The following is a 10,483-nucleotide window of genomic DNA, read 5'->3' as shown; positions in this document are numbered from 1 at the left end:
TGCTCACTTCAAACACATCTCAACTCTTCTCATCTCTTCACTTCTCTCTCATTTTTCTCTCTTTATTTCCCTTTCATTATTCTTCATTCCCTTGCCAATTTCATCTCTTGAAAAAGAGTCATTCATCCACCATTTGGAGTAGCATTCAAGTGTTCATAGAAGCCTCGGTTCGACAAGAACAAGCGGAGAAGGAGGAATGGAGCAAACTAGTCAAGCTACAGAGAGAACACCGAATTTGATTCTTGTTCCCTATCCTTTTAATTTTGTTGCTATGATGAACATGTCTATGAATATTTATGATGTTGAAATGTCTAATTTAATTAATATGGCTTAAATTTAATTCATTTTAAGTTGATTGCATTTTGTCCACTTAATTTATTAAAATTGTGTTTGTGTTGTTGTAGGCCTCGGTAAGATGTTTGATCAAGTAAAACCATGACTAAGTTATTCTTGCATTAAAATTGTTAGGTAACTAATTAGTTAATTATTTAATTGATTGAAATTGTAATTAATTGACACGATACTTAATCAGTGCATGTTTGATCATCTAAAGTAGCTGATGCTCCTTAACACGGTATCTAATAATACATTAGCCTTGCATAACTTGCAAGATTATTGTGATTAAACTGTTTCAAGGTAGAAATGCATTATTACCTCACGTAATATTTTATGTTCTTATGAGATTGAATTAATTGTTTGAATTGGCATAGAGATATGTACAAAAGACTATTTTAATTTCATAAGTATGTATGTGCATTAACACAGTTGCTTATTAAAATTTGTTTAATCGATTGGATTGACATAGAGATATAGTTAAGAGATAAATGGATTTTGGTAAATAAGTATGTTCATAAGTTAGCAAATTACCGAGTTACCATGAATTTATTTGTAACAACATAAACATGAGTTTAATAATTCTAAGTTAAGAAATGTAATTAATCTAACACAATTATGTCATCTTGGTTAAAATCATCTTCTGAAATCTTTCATTGGAACTTTTATTTTCTATTTTTTTTATTTTACTTAGTTAAAAATATTAGTTTTTAATCACCTCCTGAAATCAAAATATTTTTATTCACCAAAGTGTTTTAAATTGCATTTAAAAGTAAATCTTTTCACAGTCCCTGTGGGTATGATAACTCGATTTTTACTTGTCACTTTATTACTTGTTGCGAATGTGTACACTTGCACATTTTCGTCGCTCCAAGTTTTTGGCGCTATTGTCGAGAACTGTTTTAAAAAGTCATTATTTGTGAATTTGTTAGTTTTGCATTTTGGTTTGTTTTTCTGTTTAATTTTAACTTAATTATTATTTTTGATTATCTCAGGTGTTTAAGAGTATTGACCGAATTATCAATTTACTCCCTATAGACCCTGATTGAAAGAACTTTTCGACAACAAAGAAGACAAGCAGGTCAGAAAAGGACCGAAGAGATGAACCTTGAAAATTTGAATCAAAGAAACAGAGCATACCCTATACAAAATCCCATCCTTATTGCTGATGAAGGGATAGAGCTCTAAGACAATATGTTGTGCCAGTGTTTCATGATCTTAATTCGAGTATTAAGAGACTCGAAATCGAGGAACAAAAATTTGAGCTGAAGCCAGTCATGTTCCAAACGCTTCAGATAGTGGGCCCATTTAGTGGAATGCCTATTGAAAATCCTTATCTTCACTTTAGACTGTTTATAGAGGTGAATGATTCTTTCAAGTTAGCCAGAGTACCCGAAGATGCATTACGATTGAAGTTATTCCCATATTTGCTAAGGGACATAGATCGAGCCTAGTTGAACTCATTGCCACCAAATTCAATTTCTACATGGCAAGAGTTAGTAGAAAGATCATCATGAAGTATTTCCCTCCTAGAAAGAATGCTAAGTTGAAAAAAGAGACCACTGCTTTCCAAAAAATGGATGATGAGTCCTTGTATGAGGCATGGTAAAGGTACAAAGAATTATTATGAAAGTTCCCTCATCACGGAATCCCACATTGCATCCAACTTGAGACGTTTTATAATGGTCTCAGTGCCCACACGAGGATGGTAGTGGACGCTTCTGCTAATGGTGCTATCCTTTCTAAGTCTTACAATAAGGCTTATGAAATCATTGAGTGGATTACCAGCAACAATTATTAATGGCCAACCAATCGAGCATTGTCAAGAAGATGAGTCGCTGGAATACATGAAGTAGACGCTCTTACTTCACTCGCATCTCAGGTATCCTCAATATCCTCAATGCTTAGTAATTTTACCACTAATGGGTTTAATAGTTTTACAGCACAGCCACTGAATAAATTTGAAAAAGTAGCTTGTGTCTATTGTGAGGAAGGACATTTGTTCAAAGAACCCAGAATTCATGTATTACATGGGTAACCAGAACCAAAATCGAGGAAGGCAAGGACTGCAATCCAAATTCTATAAACCATCATGGTGAAACCACCCAAATTTTTTCTGGAGTAACCAAGGGGCTGGAACTAGTAACACTTACGCCCAACCTAGATCGACCTAGCCACCTGGTTTCTCCCAACAAGTTCAGAAACCAACCCAAGCTGCACTATCCAATAGCTTAGAGGACCTATTGAAGGCATACATGGCAAAAAATGACACCACTCTAAGGAATTTGGAGAATTAAATGGGCCAGCTTGCAACTAAACTTAGAAACTGACAACAAGGTGCTTTACCTAATGATACGAAGAATCTGAGAAATCTAGCTAAGGAGCATTGTAAAGCTTTGACATTAAAGAGCGGAAAGACATTAGTGCCTAACACCGTCAAAGTTGAAAAGGAGCCAGCTAATGCTCAAGGCTTAGAGGAAGTTCAACTGAGTGTTGAAATTCAAATTTCGCCAAAACCTGAATCTGCAAAATCCGATAAGGTAACTTTTGAACCAGCTAATTCTGTTAAACTAACAACTTTGTTAGATGTAGAGTTGCCACAGAAGACGAATCAACTAGTTCTAGTAAAAAAGCCTCCACCACCTTATCATCAAAGACTTTAGAAGCAGAAGCAGGAAATTCAATTCAAGAAGTTCCTAGATGTACTTAAGCAACTTCATATCAACTTCATGTTGGTTGAAGCACTTGAACAAATGTCTAACTACGTCAAATTCATGAAGGATATCCTATTTGAAAAACGAAGACTTGGAGAATTGGATACGGTAGCCTTGACAAAGGAATGCAATGCATATCTTTAAGGAAAACTATCCCCAAAGTTGAAGGATCCTGGATGTTTTACCATACCTTGCAACATTGGAGCAACATATTGTGGTAAGGCACTATGTGACTTGGGTGCGTGTAATAGCCCGAATTCAATTATTTAGTTGAAATAGTGGTCTCGAGACCAAAAATCCAGAGTCAAATAAATTATTTTATAATTATTTAGATGTTATAGTATGTTTTTAATATTGCATGAAAAATTTGGTGAAGTAATTTTGACGTTTGTGAGCCCAATTATGAAAAAGGACTAAATCGCATAAAGCGCAAAAGTCCTGAATTGATAGCTAAAGGTGTCATATAGCTAAGGAATAAATATTAGGGGCTTTAAAGGGAAATTAGACCCTTAGAAATAGGGTGTCCGGCCATAAGGGACAATGAATTGAAAATTTTCAATGTTAGGTAATTGATTTTTGACTTTTTGACTAAAGTAGAAATAAAATAATCAAAGGATGATATCATCTCTTTCACCTCTCCTTCTTCACCGGTTTTACCAGCAAAAATAGAGCTTTGGGAGCTTGAAATTTTTGCTACTTAGTTGACTCACAAGTAAGACCCTTTGTTGATGATTTTTGCATTTTTGAGACCCTTGAAGCTTAAGCTTTCAAATGAAGGTACTATTTTGCAAAATGATTAAGAGTTTAGGGTTTTTCCATGAAATGATTTCTAATGTTTGTTGAGTTTTTATGGAAGAAAATGAGTCTTAGATGCCTTATAAACAACTTTTGTGAAAGGTGTTAGCATGAAAACACCTAAAAGGACCATTTTGCATAAGTTGAAAAATAGATGTTAAATATGTGAAATAGTGGGAATTTGGAGTTATTATAAGAATAAAAAGGGTTCAGCTCAGCCTAAGATGCGAAGAAATTTGATAAAAATCAAACATAGTGGTAAAATGGTCATTTTGTCAAAGTCTAGGGGCAAATTGGTCATTTTGCCCAAGTATAAATTATTGAATGCTTAGATCGATAAAGTGACTAAATAAGTGCATTTTTTTATTATAGATCAAGAATTACCGAATCTGAACCTAGACCGAGGGAAAGCCAAGCAATTAGACTAAACTGACTAGTCGCCTACTTTTTTTTGTAATCCTAGGTAAGTTGTATATAAATAATACAACTACGTTGTTACTATGTGTGTTTGAATTATTATAGCATGAATTTCTTGATTGTGGAATTGAGAATGTTTAATGATAAATGAGATAGTAGAATTCTAGTTTGAATCTTAAAAACTAAATCGGATATTCATGCCATGACATTTGGATCACTTGTGTGACCTAGTGTAAGACATGTCTAGGACATACATTAGCCACATTATGAGAGCCAGTGTAAGAACATGTTTGGGATATGGCATCGGCATTGAGACGAGTGCTAGTATAAGACATGTTCGGGACATGCATCAGCCTCAAGATGTAAACCAATGTAAGACATGTCTAGGACATGCATCGGCTACGAGATGGGTTAGTGGAAGACCATGTCTGGGACATGGCATCAGCAAATATATCCTAGAACTTGTATAAGACCATGTCTGGGACATGGCATCGGCACCTGACCCCATGTTTGAGGCTAAATGAGTATTTGAAAATGTTCCAAATGGTTCAGCGGTGAAAGTATGATTTCAAGTTAACAACGAAAATGTAACCGTGTTGTGAGTGGTACAAGTACCTATATAGTATGTATGAAATGTGAGCTCAATATATGCTATATAAGGTGTAATGAATGTTGATGAGTAAGTTTTTCTTATGCTTACTTGCATGATATGAGCTTATTAATGAATAGTAAAGTTGTGTTGTATATTTATTTATGTGCAACTTACTAAGCTTTATGCTTACTCCCTCTCCTTTTCTATTTTCTTATAGTGTCGCCTATCTAGCTCAAGAAGCAACGGAATTTAGAGATATCGATCACATTATTAACCGAAGCTTTCGGTATAGTTTGATTTATATTTTTGAATACGGCATGTATAGGGAATTAGACTTGTGTTTGTGTTATTACTAATTTGGCCAAATGTGTTGGTTTGGGATAAATCCCTCATTTTGTATTAAGCCTCAAATGATGGCTAAAATTTATTTTGATTTATATGTAAAAATGTTAATTGTATAGATGAGTATAATGCACAAGTGGAATGTTGTCTATTGTGGTTGATCTGGCTGCATGAAATAGTCTTATCTTAGTTGTGGTTGCTATTATGTAGGTTGTGTAAATAAGGGTGGCAAAATAGGCTTGGTAAATAGCCTCATATTGTCTACATGGGTAGACACAAGGGCGTGTGTCTAGGTCGTGTGTGACCCACGGTTTGTACCATGGGCGTGTGGTCTGGCCTTGTGTCCTTTGCACATAAAAATTTCAAGTCAGTATGCATGATAGTAAACACACGGGCACAGACACGGCCGTGTGTCTTAGCCTTATGAGGGACACGGCCTAACACACGAGTGTGTGCCTTGGCTATGTGACATTATGGGGATGCTGATGTCAGAAATAGAATGTCCATGTTTTTGCACACGGGCTAGGACACGGGCGTGTCATGGCCATGTGAAGGACACGAGCCAGGCATACGGGTGTGTGTTAGGCCGTGTGAAAACCCCTGTAGGTGTGCATTTATAATTATTTCCTCATAGGTGGAGGACACGGTCGTGTCTCAGTATTACCTTAGCCATGTGAGCCACACGGGCCATCAACATGACCATGTCGAAATGGCCAGACGAGTGTGTTGCCATTCCACACAGGTGTGTGCCTTGTTTTAAAGTCACATTTTTCTATAGATGGTTTTAAGGACTCGAGTTGATCCCAAATAGTTTTCAATGGTCGGTTTGGGAATTGTAGGCCCATAATAATAAGTTTCAAAGTAGAAATTGAAAAAGTTTTAAATACACTAGATCACGGTGATTGGGGGAAAGTTTGTATGCATGAGATCGAGTTAGGTAATGCTTCGTATCCTGTTCCGACGTGGGTTATGGGTATGGGGTGTTACAGTGCGAGTATCAACTTGATGCCTATGTCAATATTTAGGAATTTAGGGGTAGGTGAAGTTAGACCTACTACGGTTACACTTCAATTAGTAGATAGGTCCTTAGCACATCTAGAAGTGCCAATCATCTTAGGAAGTCCTTTCCTAGCAACCGGAAGGACCTTTATTATATGTACAGAAGGGTGAGCTTACTATGCGTGTTCAGGATGATCGGGTAACATTTAATGTTTTTAAGTCTTTGCGATTTCTTGACACAATTGATGATTGCTCTGCAGTTTTCGATTTAAAGGAATTGTAATAGCCTAATTTTAGTGAAATCGGAACAGTACTTTCGGGACCACAAATCTGAGTTGAAAATAAAATTTTATTTTAATTTTATTACATGGTCCTTATTATGTTACAAATGTCAAGTGAAAATTTTAATAAGAAAATTTTACCAATTATGTGTTTGAGTACGAGATGGACTAAATCGCATAAAATGCAAAAGTTGAATTCTAGTGGCTAGAAGGATTAAATAGCTATGGAATTCAAAACTTGAGATCCTTATATGGTAATTAAACCATTATAGAAAATTATGTAGATATTTTGGTGACTCATCCATGGAAATTTAGAAAGAGGGTAAGGACTAAATTGGAAATTGAAATAATTTAATTAATTAAAAGATGATAAAAGAATTATCATCTTATTTCATGCCATCTTCAGCCCCAAAATACATGGAAACCCTAGGAGAGAGAGAAGAAACTTTCTTGGCTTAATTGGGTAAGTTTTCTAGTACCATTATTAGTAATTTTGATATCTTTGGAATCGGGATTGCTTAATATTTCCATTTGGGGGATCAATTTGAAAAGTTATCAAAGTATGGAAATTAGGCCATGGATGAATATGTTGAAAATTTGAAATTTATGGTGGAAAATGAAAGGTTGTTGATAAATAAACAACTTTTACAAAGTGATTTTTGATGAAAACATGATTTAGGGACTAAAATGTAAAGTTGTGAAAATTGAAGAAAATTTCTAAAGTTTATAGAATATATGTGCTATAAATTGTATATTGAAATTTCGGTTAGGCTTGGAATAGGAATAAAATTGCATAAATTTTATTTTTCGAGCTTAGGGACGAAATTGGAATTTATGGAAAAATTAGAGGCAAAGTGGTAATTTTTCCTAGGATGTAAATTGAGTCCACTTGAATATGAAATGTGATAAATTGATGAACAACTTCATTTATATAGATTCGGAAAATACAAATTCGAGGTTAGACTGAGGAAAAGAAAAAGTTTCAGATTAGTAGATTCTTAAACGAGAAAGAGTGTCGAGGTACGTTCGTGTAACTTAATCGAGCATGTAAATATGTTAAATTGAATGTTGTGTTCGAGTGGAATGTGACTTAAATTGATGTGAATTGTTTCATTTTTATAATGAATAATTGAATACATGCTTGAAACATGAAAAAGGGTTCAGTTTCGTTTGAATATTGAATTCTGATGTATATATGTGTCTTCCCGAAATGAATGAGGTCTTGCATTTGTTGCTGACGGGATTTGGCTCGGATGAGTAATCTTATTGACCTTGTTATAGAAAGGATTTAGCCCGGACGGGTAATCCTGATATAATCCCTCTTGAGCATATGTTACAATTAGGATTTAGCCTGGAATGGTAATCTTGTAATACTATATGTGGCTCGAGGGCGTGTTCTTTGATTAAGTGCCCTGATGGGTACTCTTGAATAAGAATTGACGGGTTATTGAATTGTATACCTTGAGTGTACTACTTGAGTATCCATCAAAATTTCAATGATTCAACGGACACAACTCTTAGCATGATAAGAAAATTATGGGATGAAATGAATAATGTCTTGAATGAATATAGTATTATGAGCTCATCTATGCTTACTTGATGTATGCATGAAAACTTACGTAACTAACTTGTTTGATTGAGTGTATGTGTATATGTGAATTATCCAAATTGATGAAAAAACATGTTATTGAATGCATAATGTTAATAAATGTATTTTGGTAAGTTTTAATTCCTGTTATACGAACTTACTAAGCATGTAATGCTTACTTATTTTTATTTTCTATGTTTTATACTACTCGAAAGCTCGCGAAGGTTGGAGATCAGTGGAGCATCATCACACTATCTACTAGTTTATTTTGGGTATATATAGTAAAATCATTTTGGTATAATGGCATGTATAGGATAACTTGGCCATTCGTGGCTTGAAAATGATGCTTGTAATCTAGCCACTAGAATGGCTAGTAATAGTTTATTTTAATATACTTGTAATGTCATACTATGACAGTTACATATATGTTAAGTAGTTCATCAAATTATGTCTAATATATGGACTAAACCAAGGTAAGATTATAAACATGTATGCATGTAACAATATGCCATGTTGAACGATAAAGTTTGCTTAATTTGTATGATTGAAATGGTTGGTATTTGGATGTGAGTTTTAGTGTAGGTAATTGGTATGATTTTGGGTGAGAAATGAAGCTAGAAATGGCTTTATTTCGTCCACACGGGCAGATACACGGGCCTATGTCTAGACCGTGTGTGACACACAGCCTGGTAAATGGGCGTGTGGTTAGGTCGTGTGTCCCCTGCACCTTAGATTTGAGAAACAGAATGCTTAGAATTGAGCACACCGACAGAGACACGGGCGTGTGTCTCATCCGTGTGTGCTACACAGCCTAGAACATAAGCGTGTGTCTTGGCTGTGTGAATCCTGCACCTAATTTCAAAGAATTTAATTAACCACACGGCCTAGCACATGGGCATACGTGGGCACAAGTTAGAGAGTTACACAGGGTCGAACACGGCTTGTGGCACGGGCGTGCCCCTTGGACCACATGGGCGTGTGAGCCCTACACTTTGGAAAATTTTTAAAAATTCACGTAAATTTTTTAGAGTTTTCGATTAAGTCCCGACTCGATTCCAATGCTCATTTTAGGCCTCGAGGGTCCATTTAAGGGATGATATGAATAATCTCGAAAAATGAACAATGATTGACATGATTTATCTATAAATGTTCTACAAACTCTCTTAATGCTCCGTAACTCTATTTCGGCCCCGGATAAGGGTTAGGAGTATTACATTTAGTGGTATTAGAGCTACGGTGTAGCTGTTTCTTGGAATTAATGTAGCAACATGAGTTTAGCTATACATGCCATTATATAATTCGTTATAGTGTGATGTCTCCTGATCATTTTAAATGTGTTTTTCTTATAGTAATGTCATCCAACCAATCTAGAGTTGAATCCGAGGAAGCTGGGAGCAATGCTTCAGCTAAAGTTCAAAGAGTTGCATCTGTATCTGGTGGTGAAGGTCACGTATCTGAGGGCCGATGTAATATCTCGAATTAGGGCCTAATTGAAATAGTGGTTTCGTGACCACAAATCCAAGATAGAAATAATTATTTTATAATTATTTTAATGTTTATGATATGATTGCATGATTGTGTGAAAATTTCGTGATGAAATCCTATGCCTAAAGTGCTTAAATTGAAATTAGGGACTAAATCGAATAATTTGCAAAACTTGCATTCTAGGAGTTTTTAGTATGAAATTGCTTTGGAATATTAATGAGGAGGTCTTAAATAGAAATTTGACCAATTTCTAAGTCTATGGAAAAAAATTTGACATGGATGGAATTTTTTTGAAAGTTTAGTAGAAAAGGCATTTTGGTCATTTAGTTATTAAAATGAATTAAAAACAAAAGTAAAAGCCAATTTTTGTCCATCATCTTCATTAGGCCAAAATTTCAAGGGTTCTCCATAGCTAGTGTTTGTTTCAAGCTTCCAAGCTCCATAGTAAGAGATTCCAAGCCCCGTTTTTAATGTTCTTTACGTTTTTGGAATCCGGTAGCTCGATTTAGCTTATGTTAGCAATCATTCAACCTAGGGTTTATATTTGGAAAAGTACCCATATGTGAAATTTGTGTATTTTGGTGTTTTATGATAGAATATGAGGTTTTAAATTATGCTAGACAACTTGTGCTACTCGGTTTTAAGTGAAAACGAGTAAAAGGGCTTAATTGGTAAAAATACCTAATAGTCATAAGTACATGTTAGAGTGTGAATTTCATGTTGCCATAGAAGGGAAAAATGACCAGCATGTCATAAAACATAAGAAAATAGGATGAGGTTTAATTTACGAGCCTTGGGGCAAAAGTGCAAATATGTGAAAGTTTAAGGGCAAAATGGTAATTTTGCCAAAGTTCGTATTAGGGGCTGTTTTGATGAATGTATGTAATAAATAAGATTAATTTGGCATTATAGATCAAGAGAAACGAGATTCAAGTTG

General features: G+C 35.0%; 1 non-coding gene across 1 annotated transcript; it reads right to left on the bottom strand.

The window, feature by feature from the left end:
• Window positions 1-1,876: 1,876 nt before the first annotated feature.
• Window positions 1,877-1,983, bottom strand: LOC121228700 (small nucleolar RNA R71). Its single transcript, XR_005926275.1, has one exon. It is a non-coding gene; the product is annotated as a small nucleolar RNA R71 (small nucleolar RNA).
• Window positions 1,984-10,483: the final 8,500 nt, after the last annotated feature.

This window comes from Gossypium hirsutum, chromosome A04 (assembly GCF_007990345.1).
Source record: "Gossypium hirsutum isolate 1008001.06 chromosome A04, Gossypium_hirsutum_v2.1, whole genome shotgun sequence".
NCBI classification, from domain to species: Eukaryota; Viridiplantae; Streptophyta; class Magnoliopsida; order Malvales; family Malvaceae; genus Gossypium; species Gossypium hirsutum.
The sequence above is the reverse complement of the archived record's forward strand: the minus strand, read 5'-3'. Positions and strand labels throughout refer to the sequence as shown.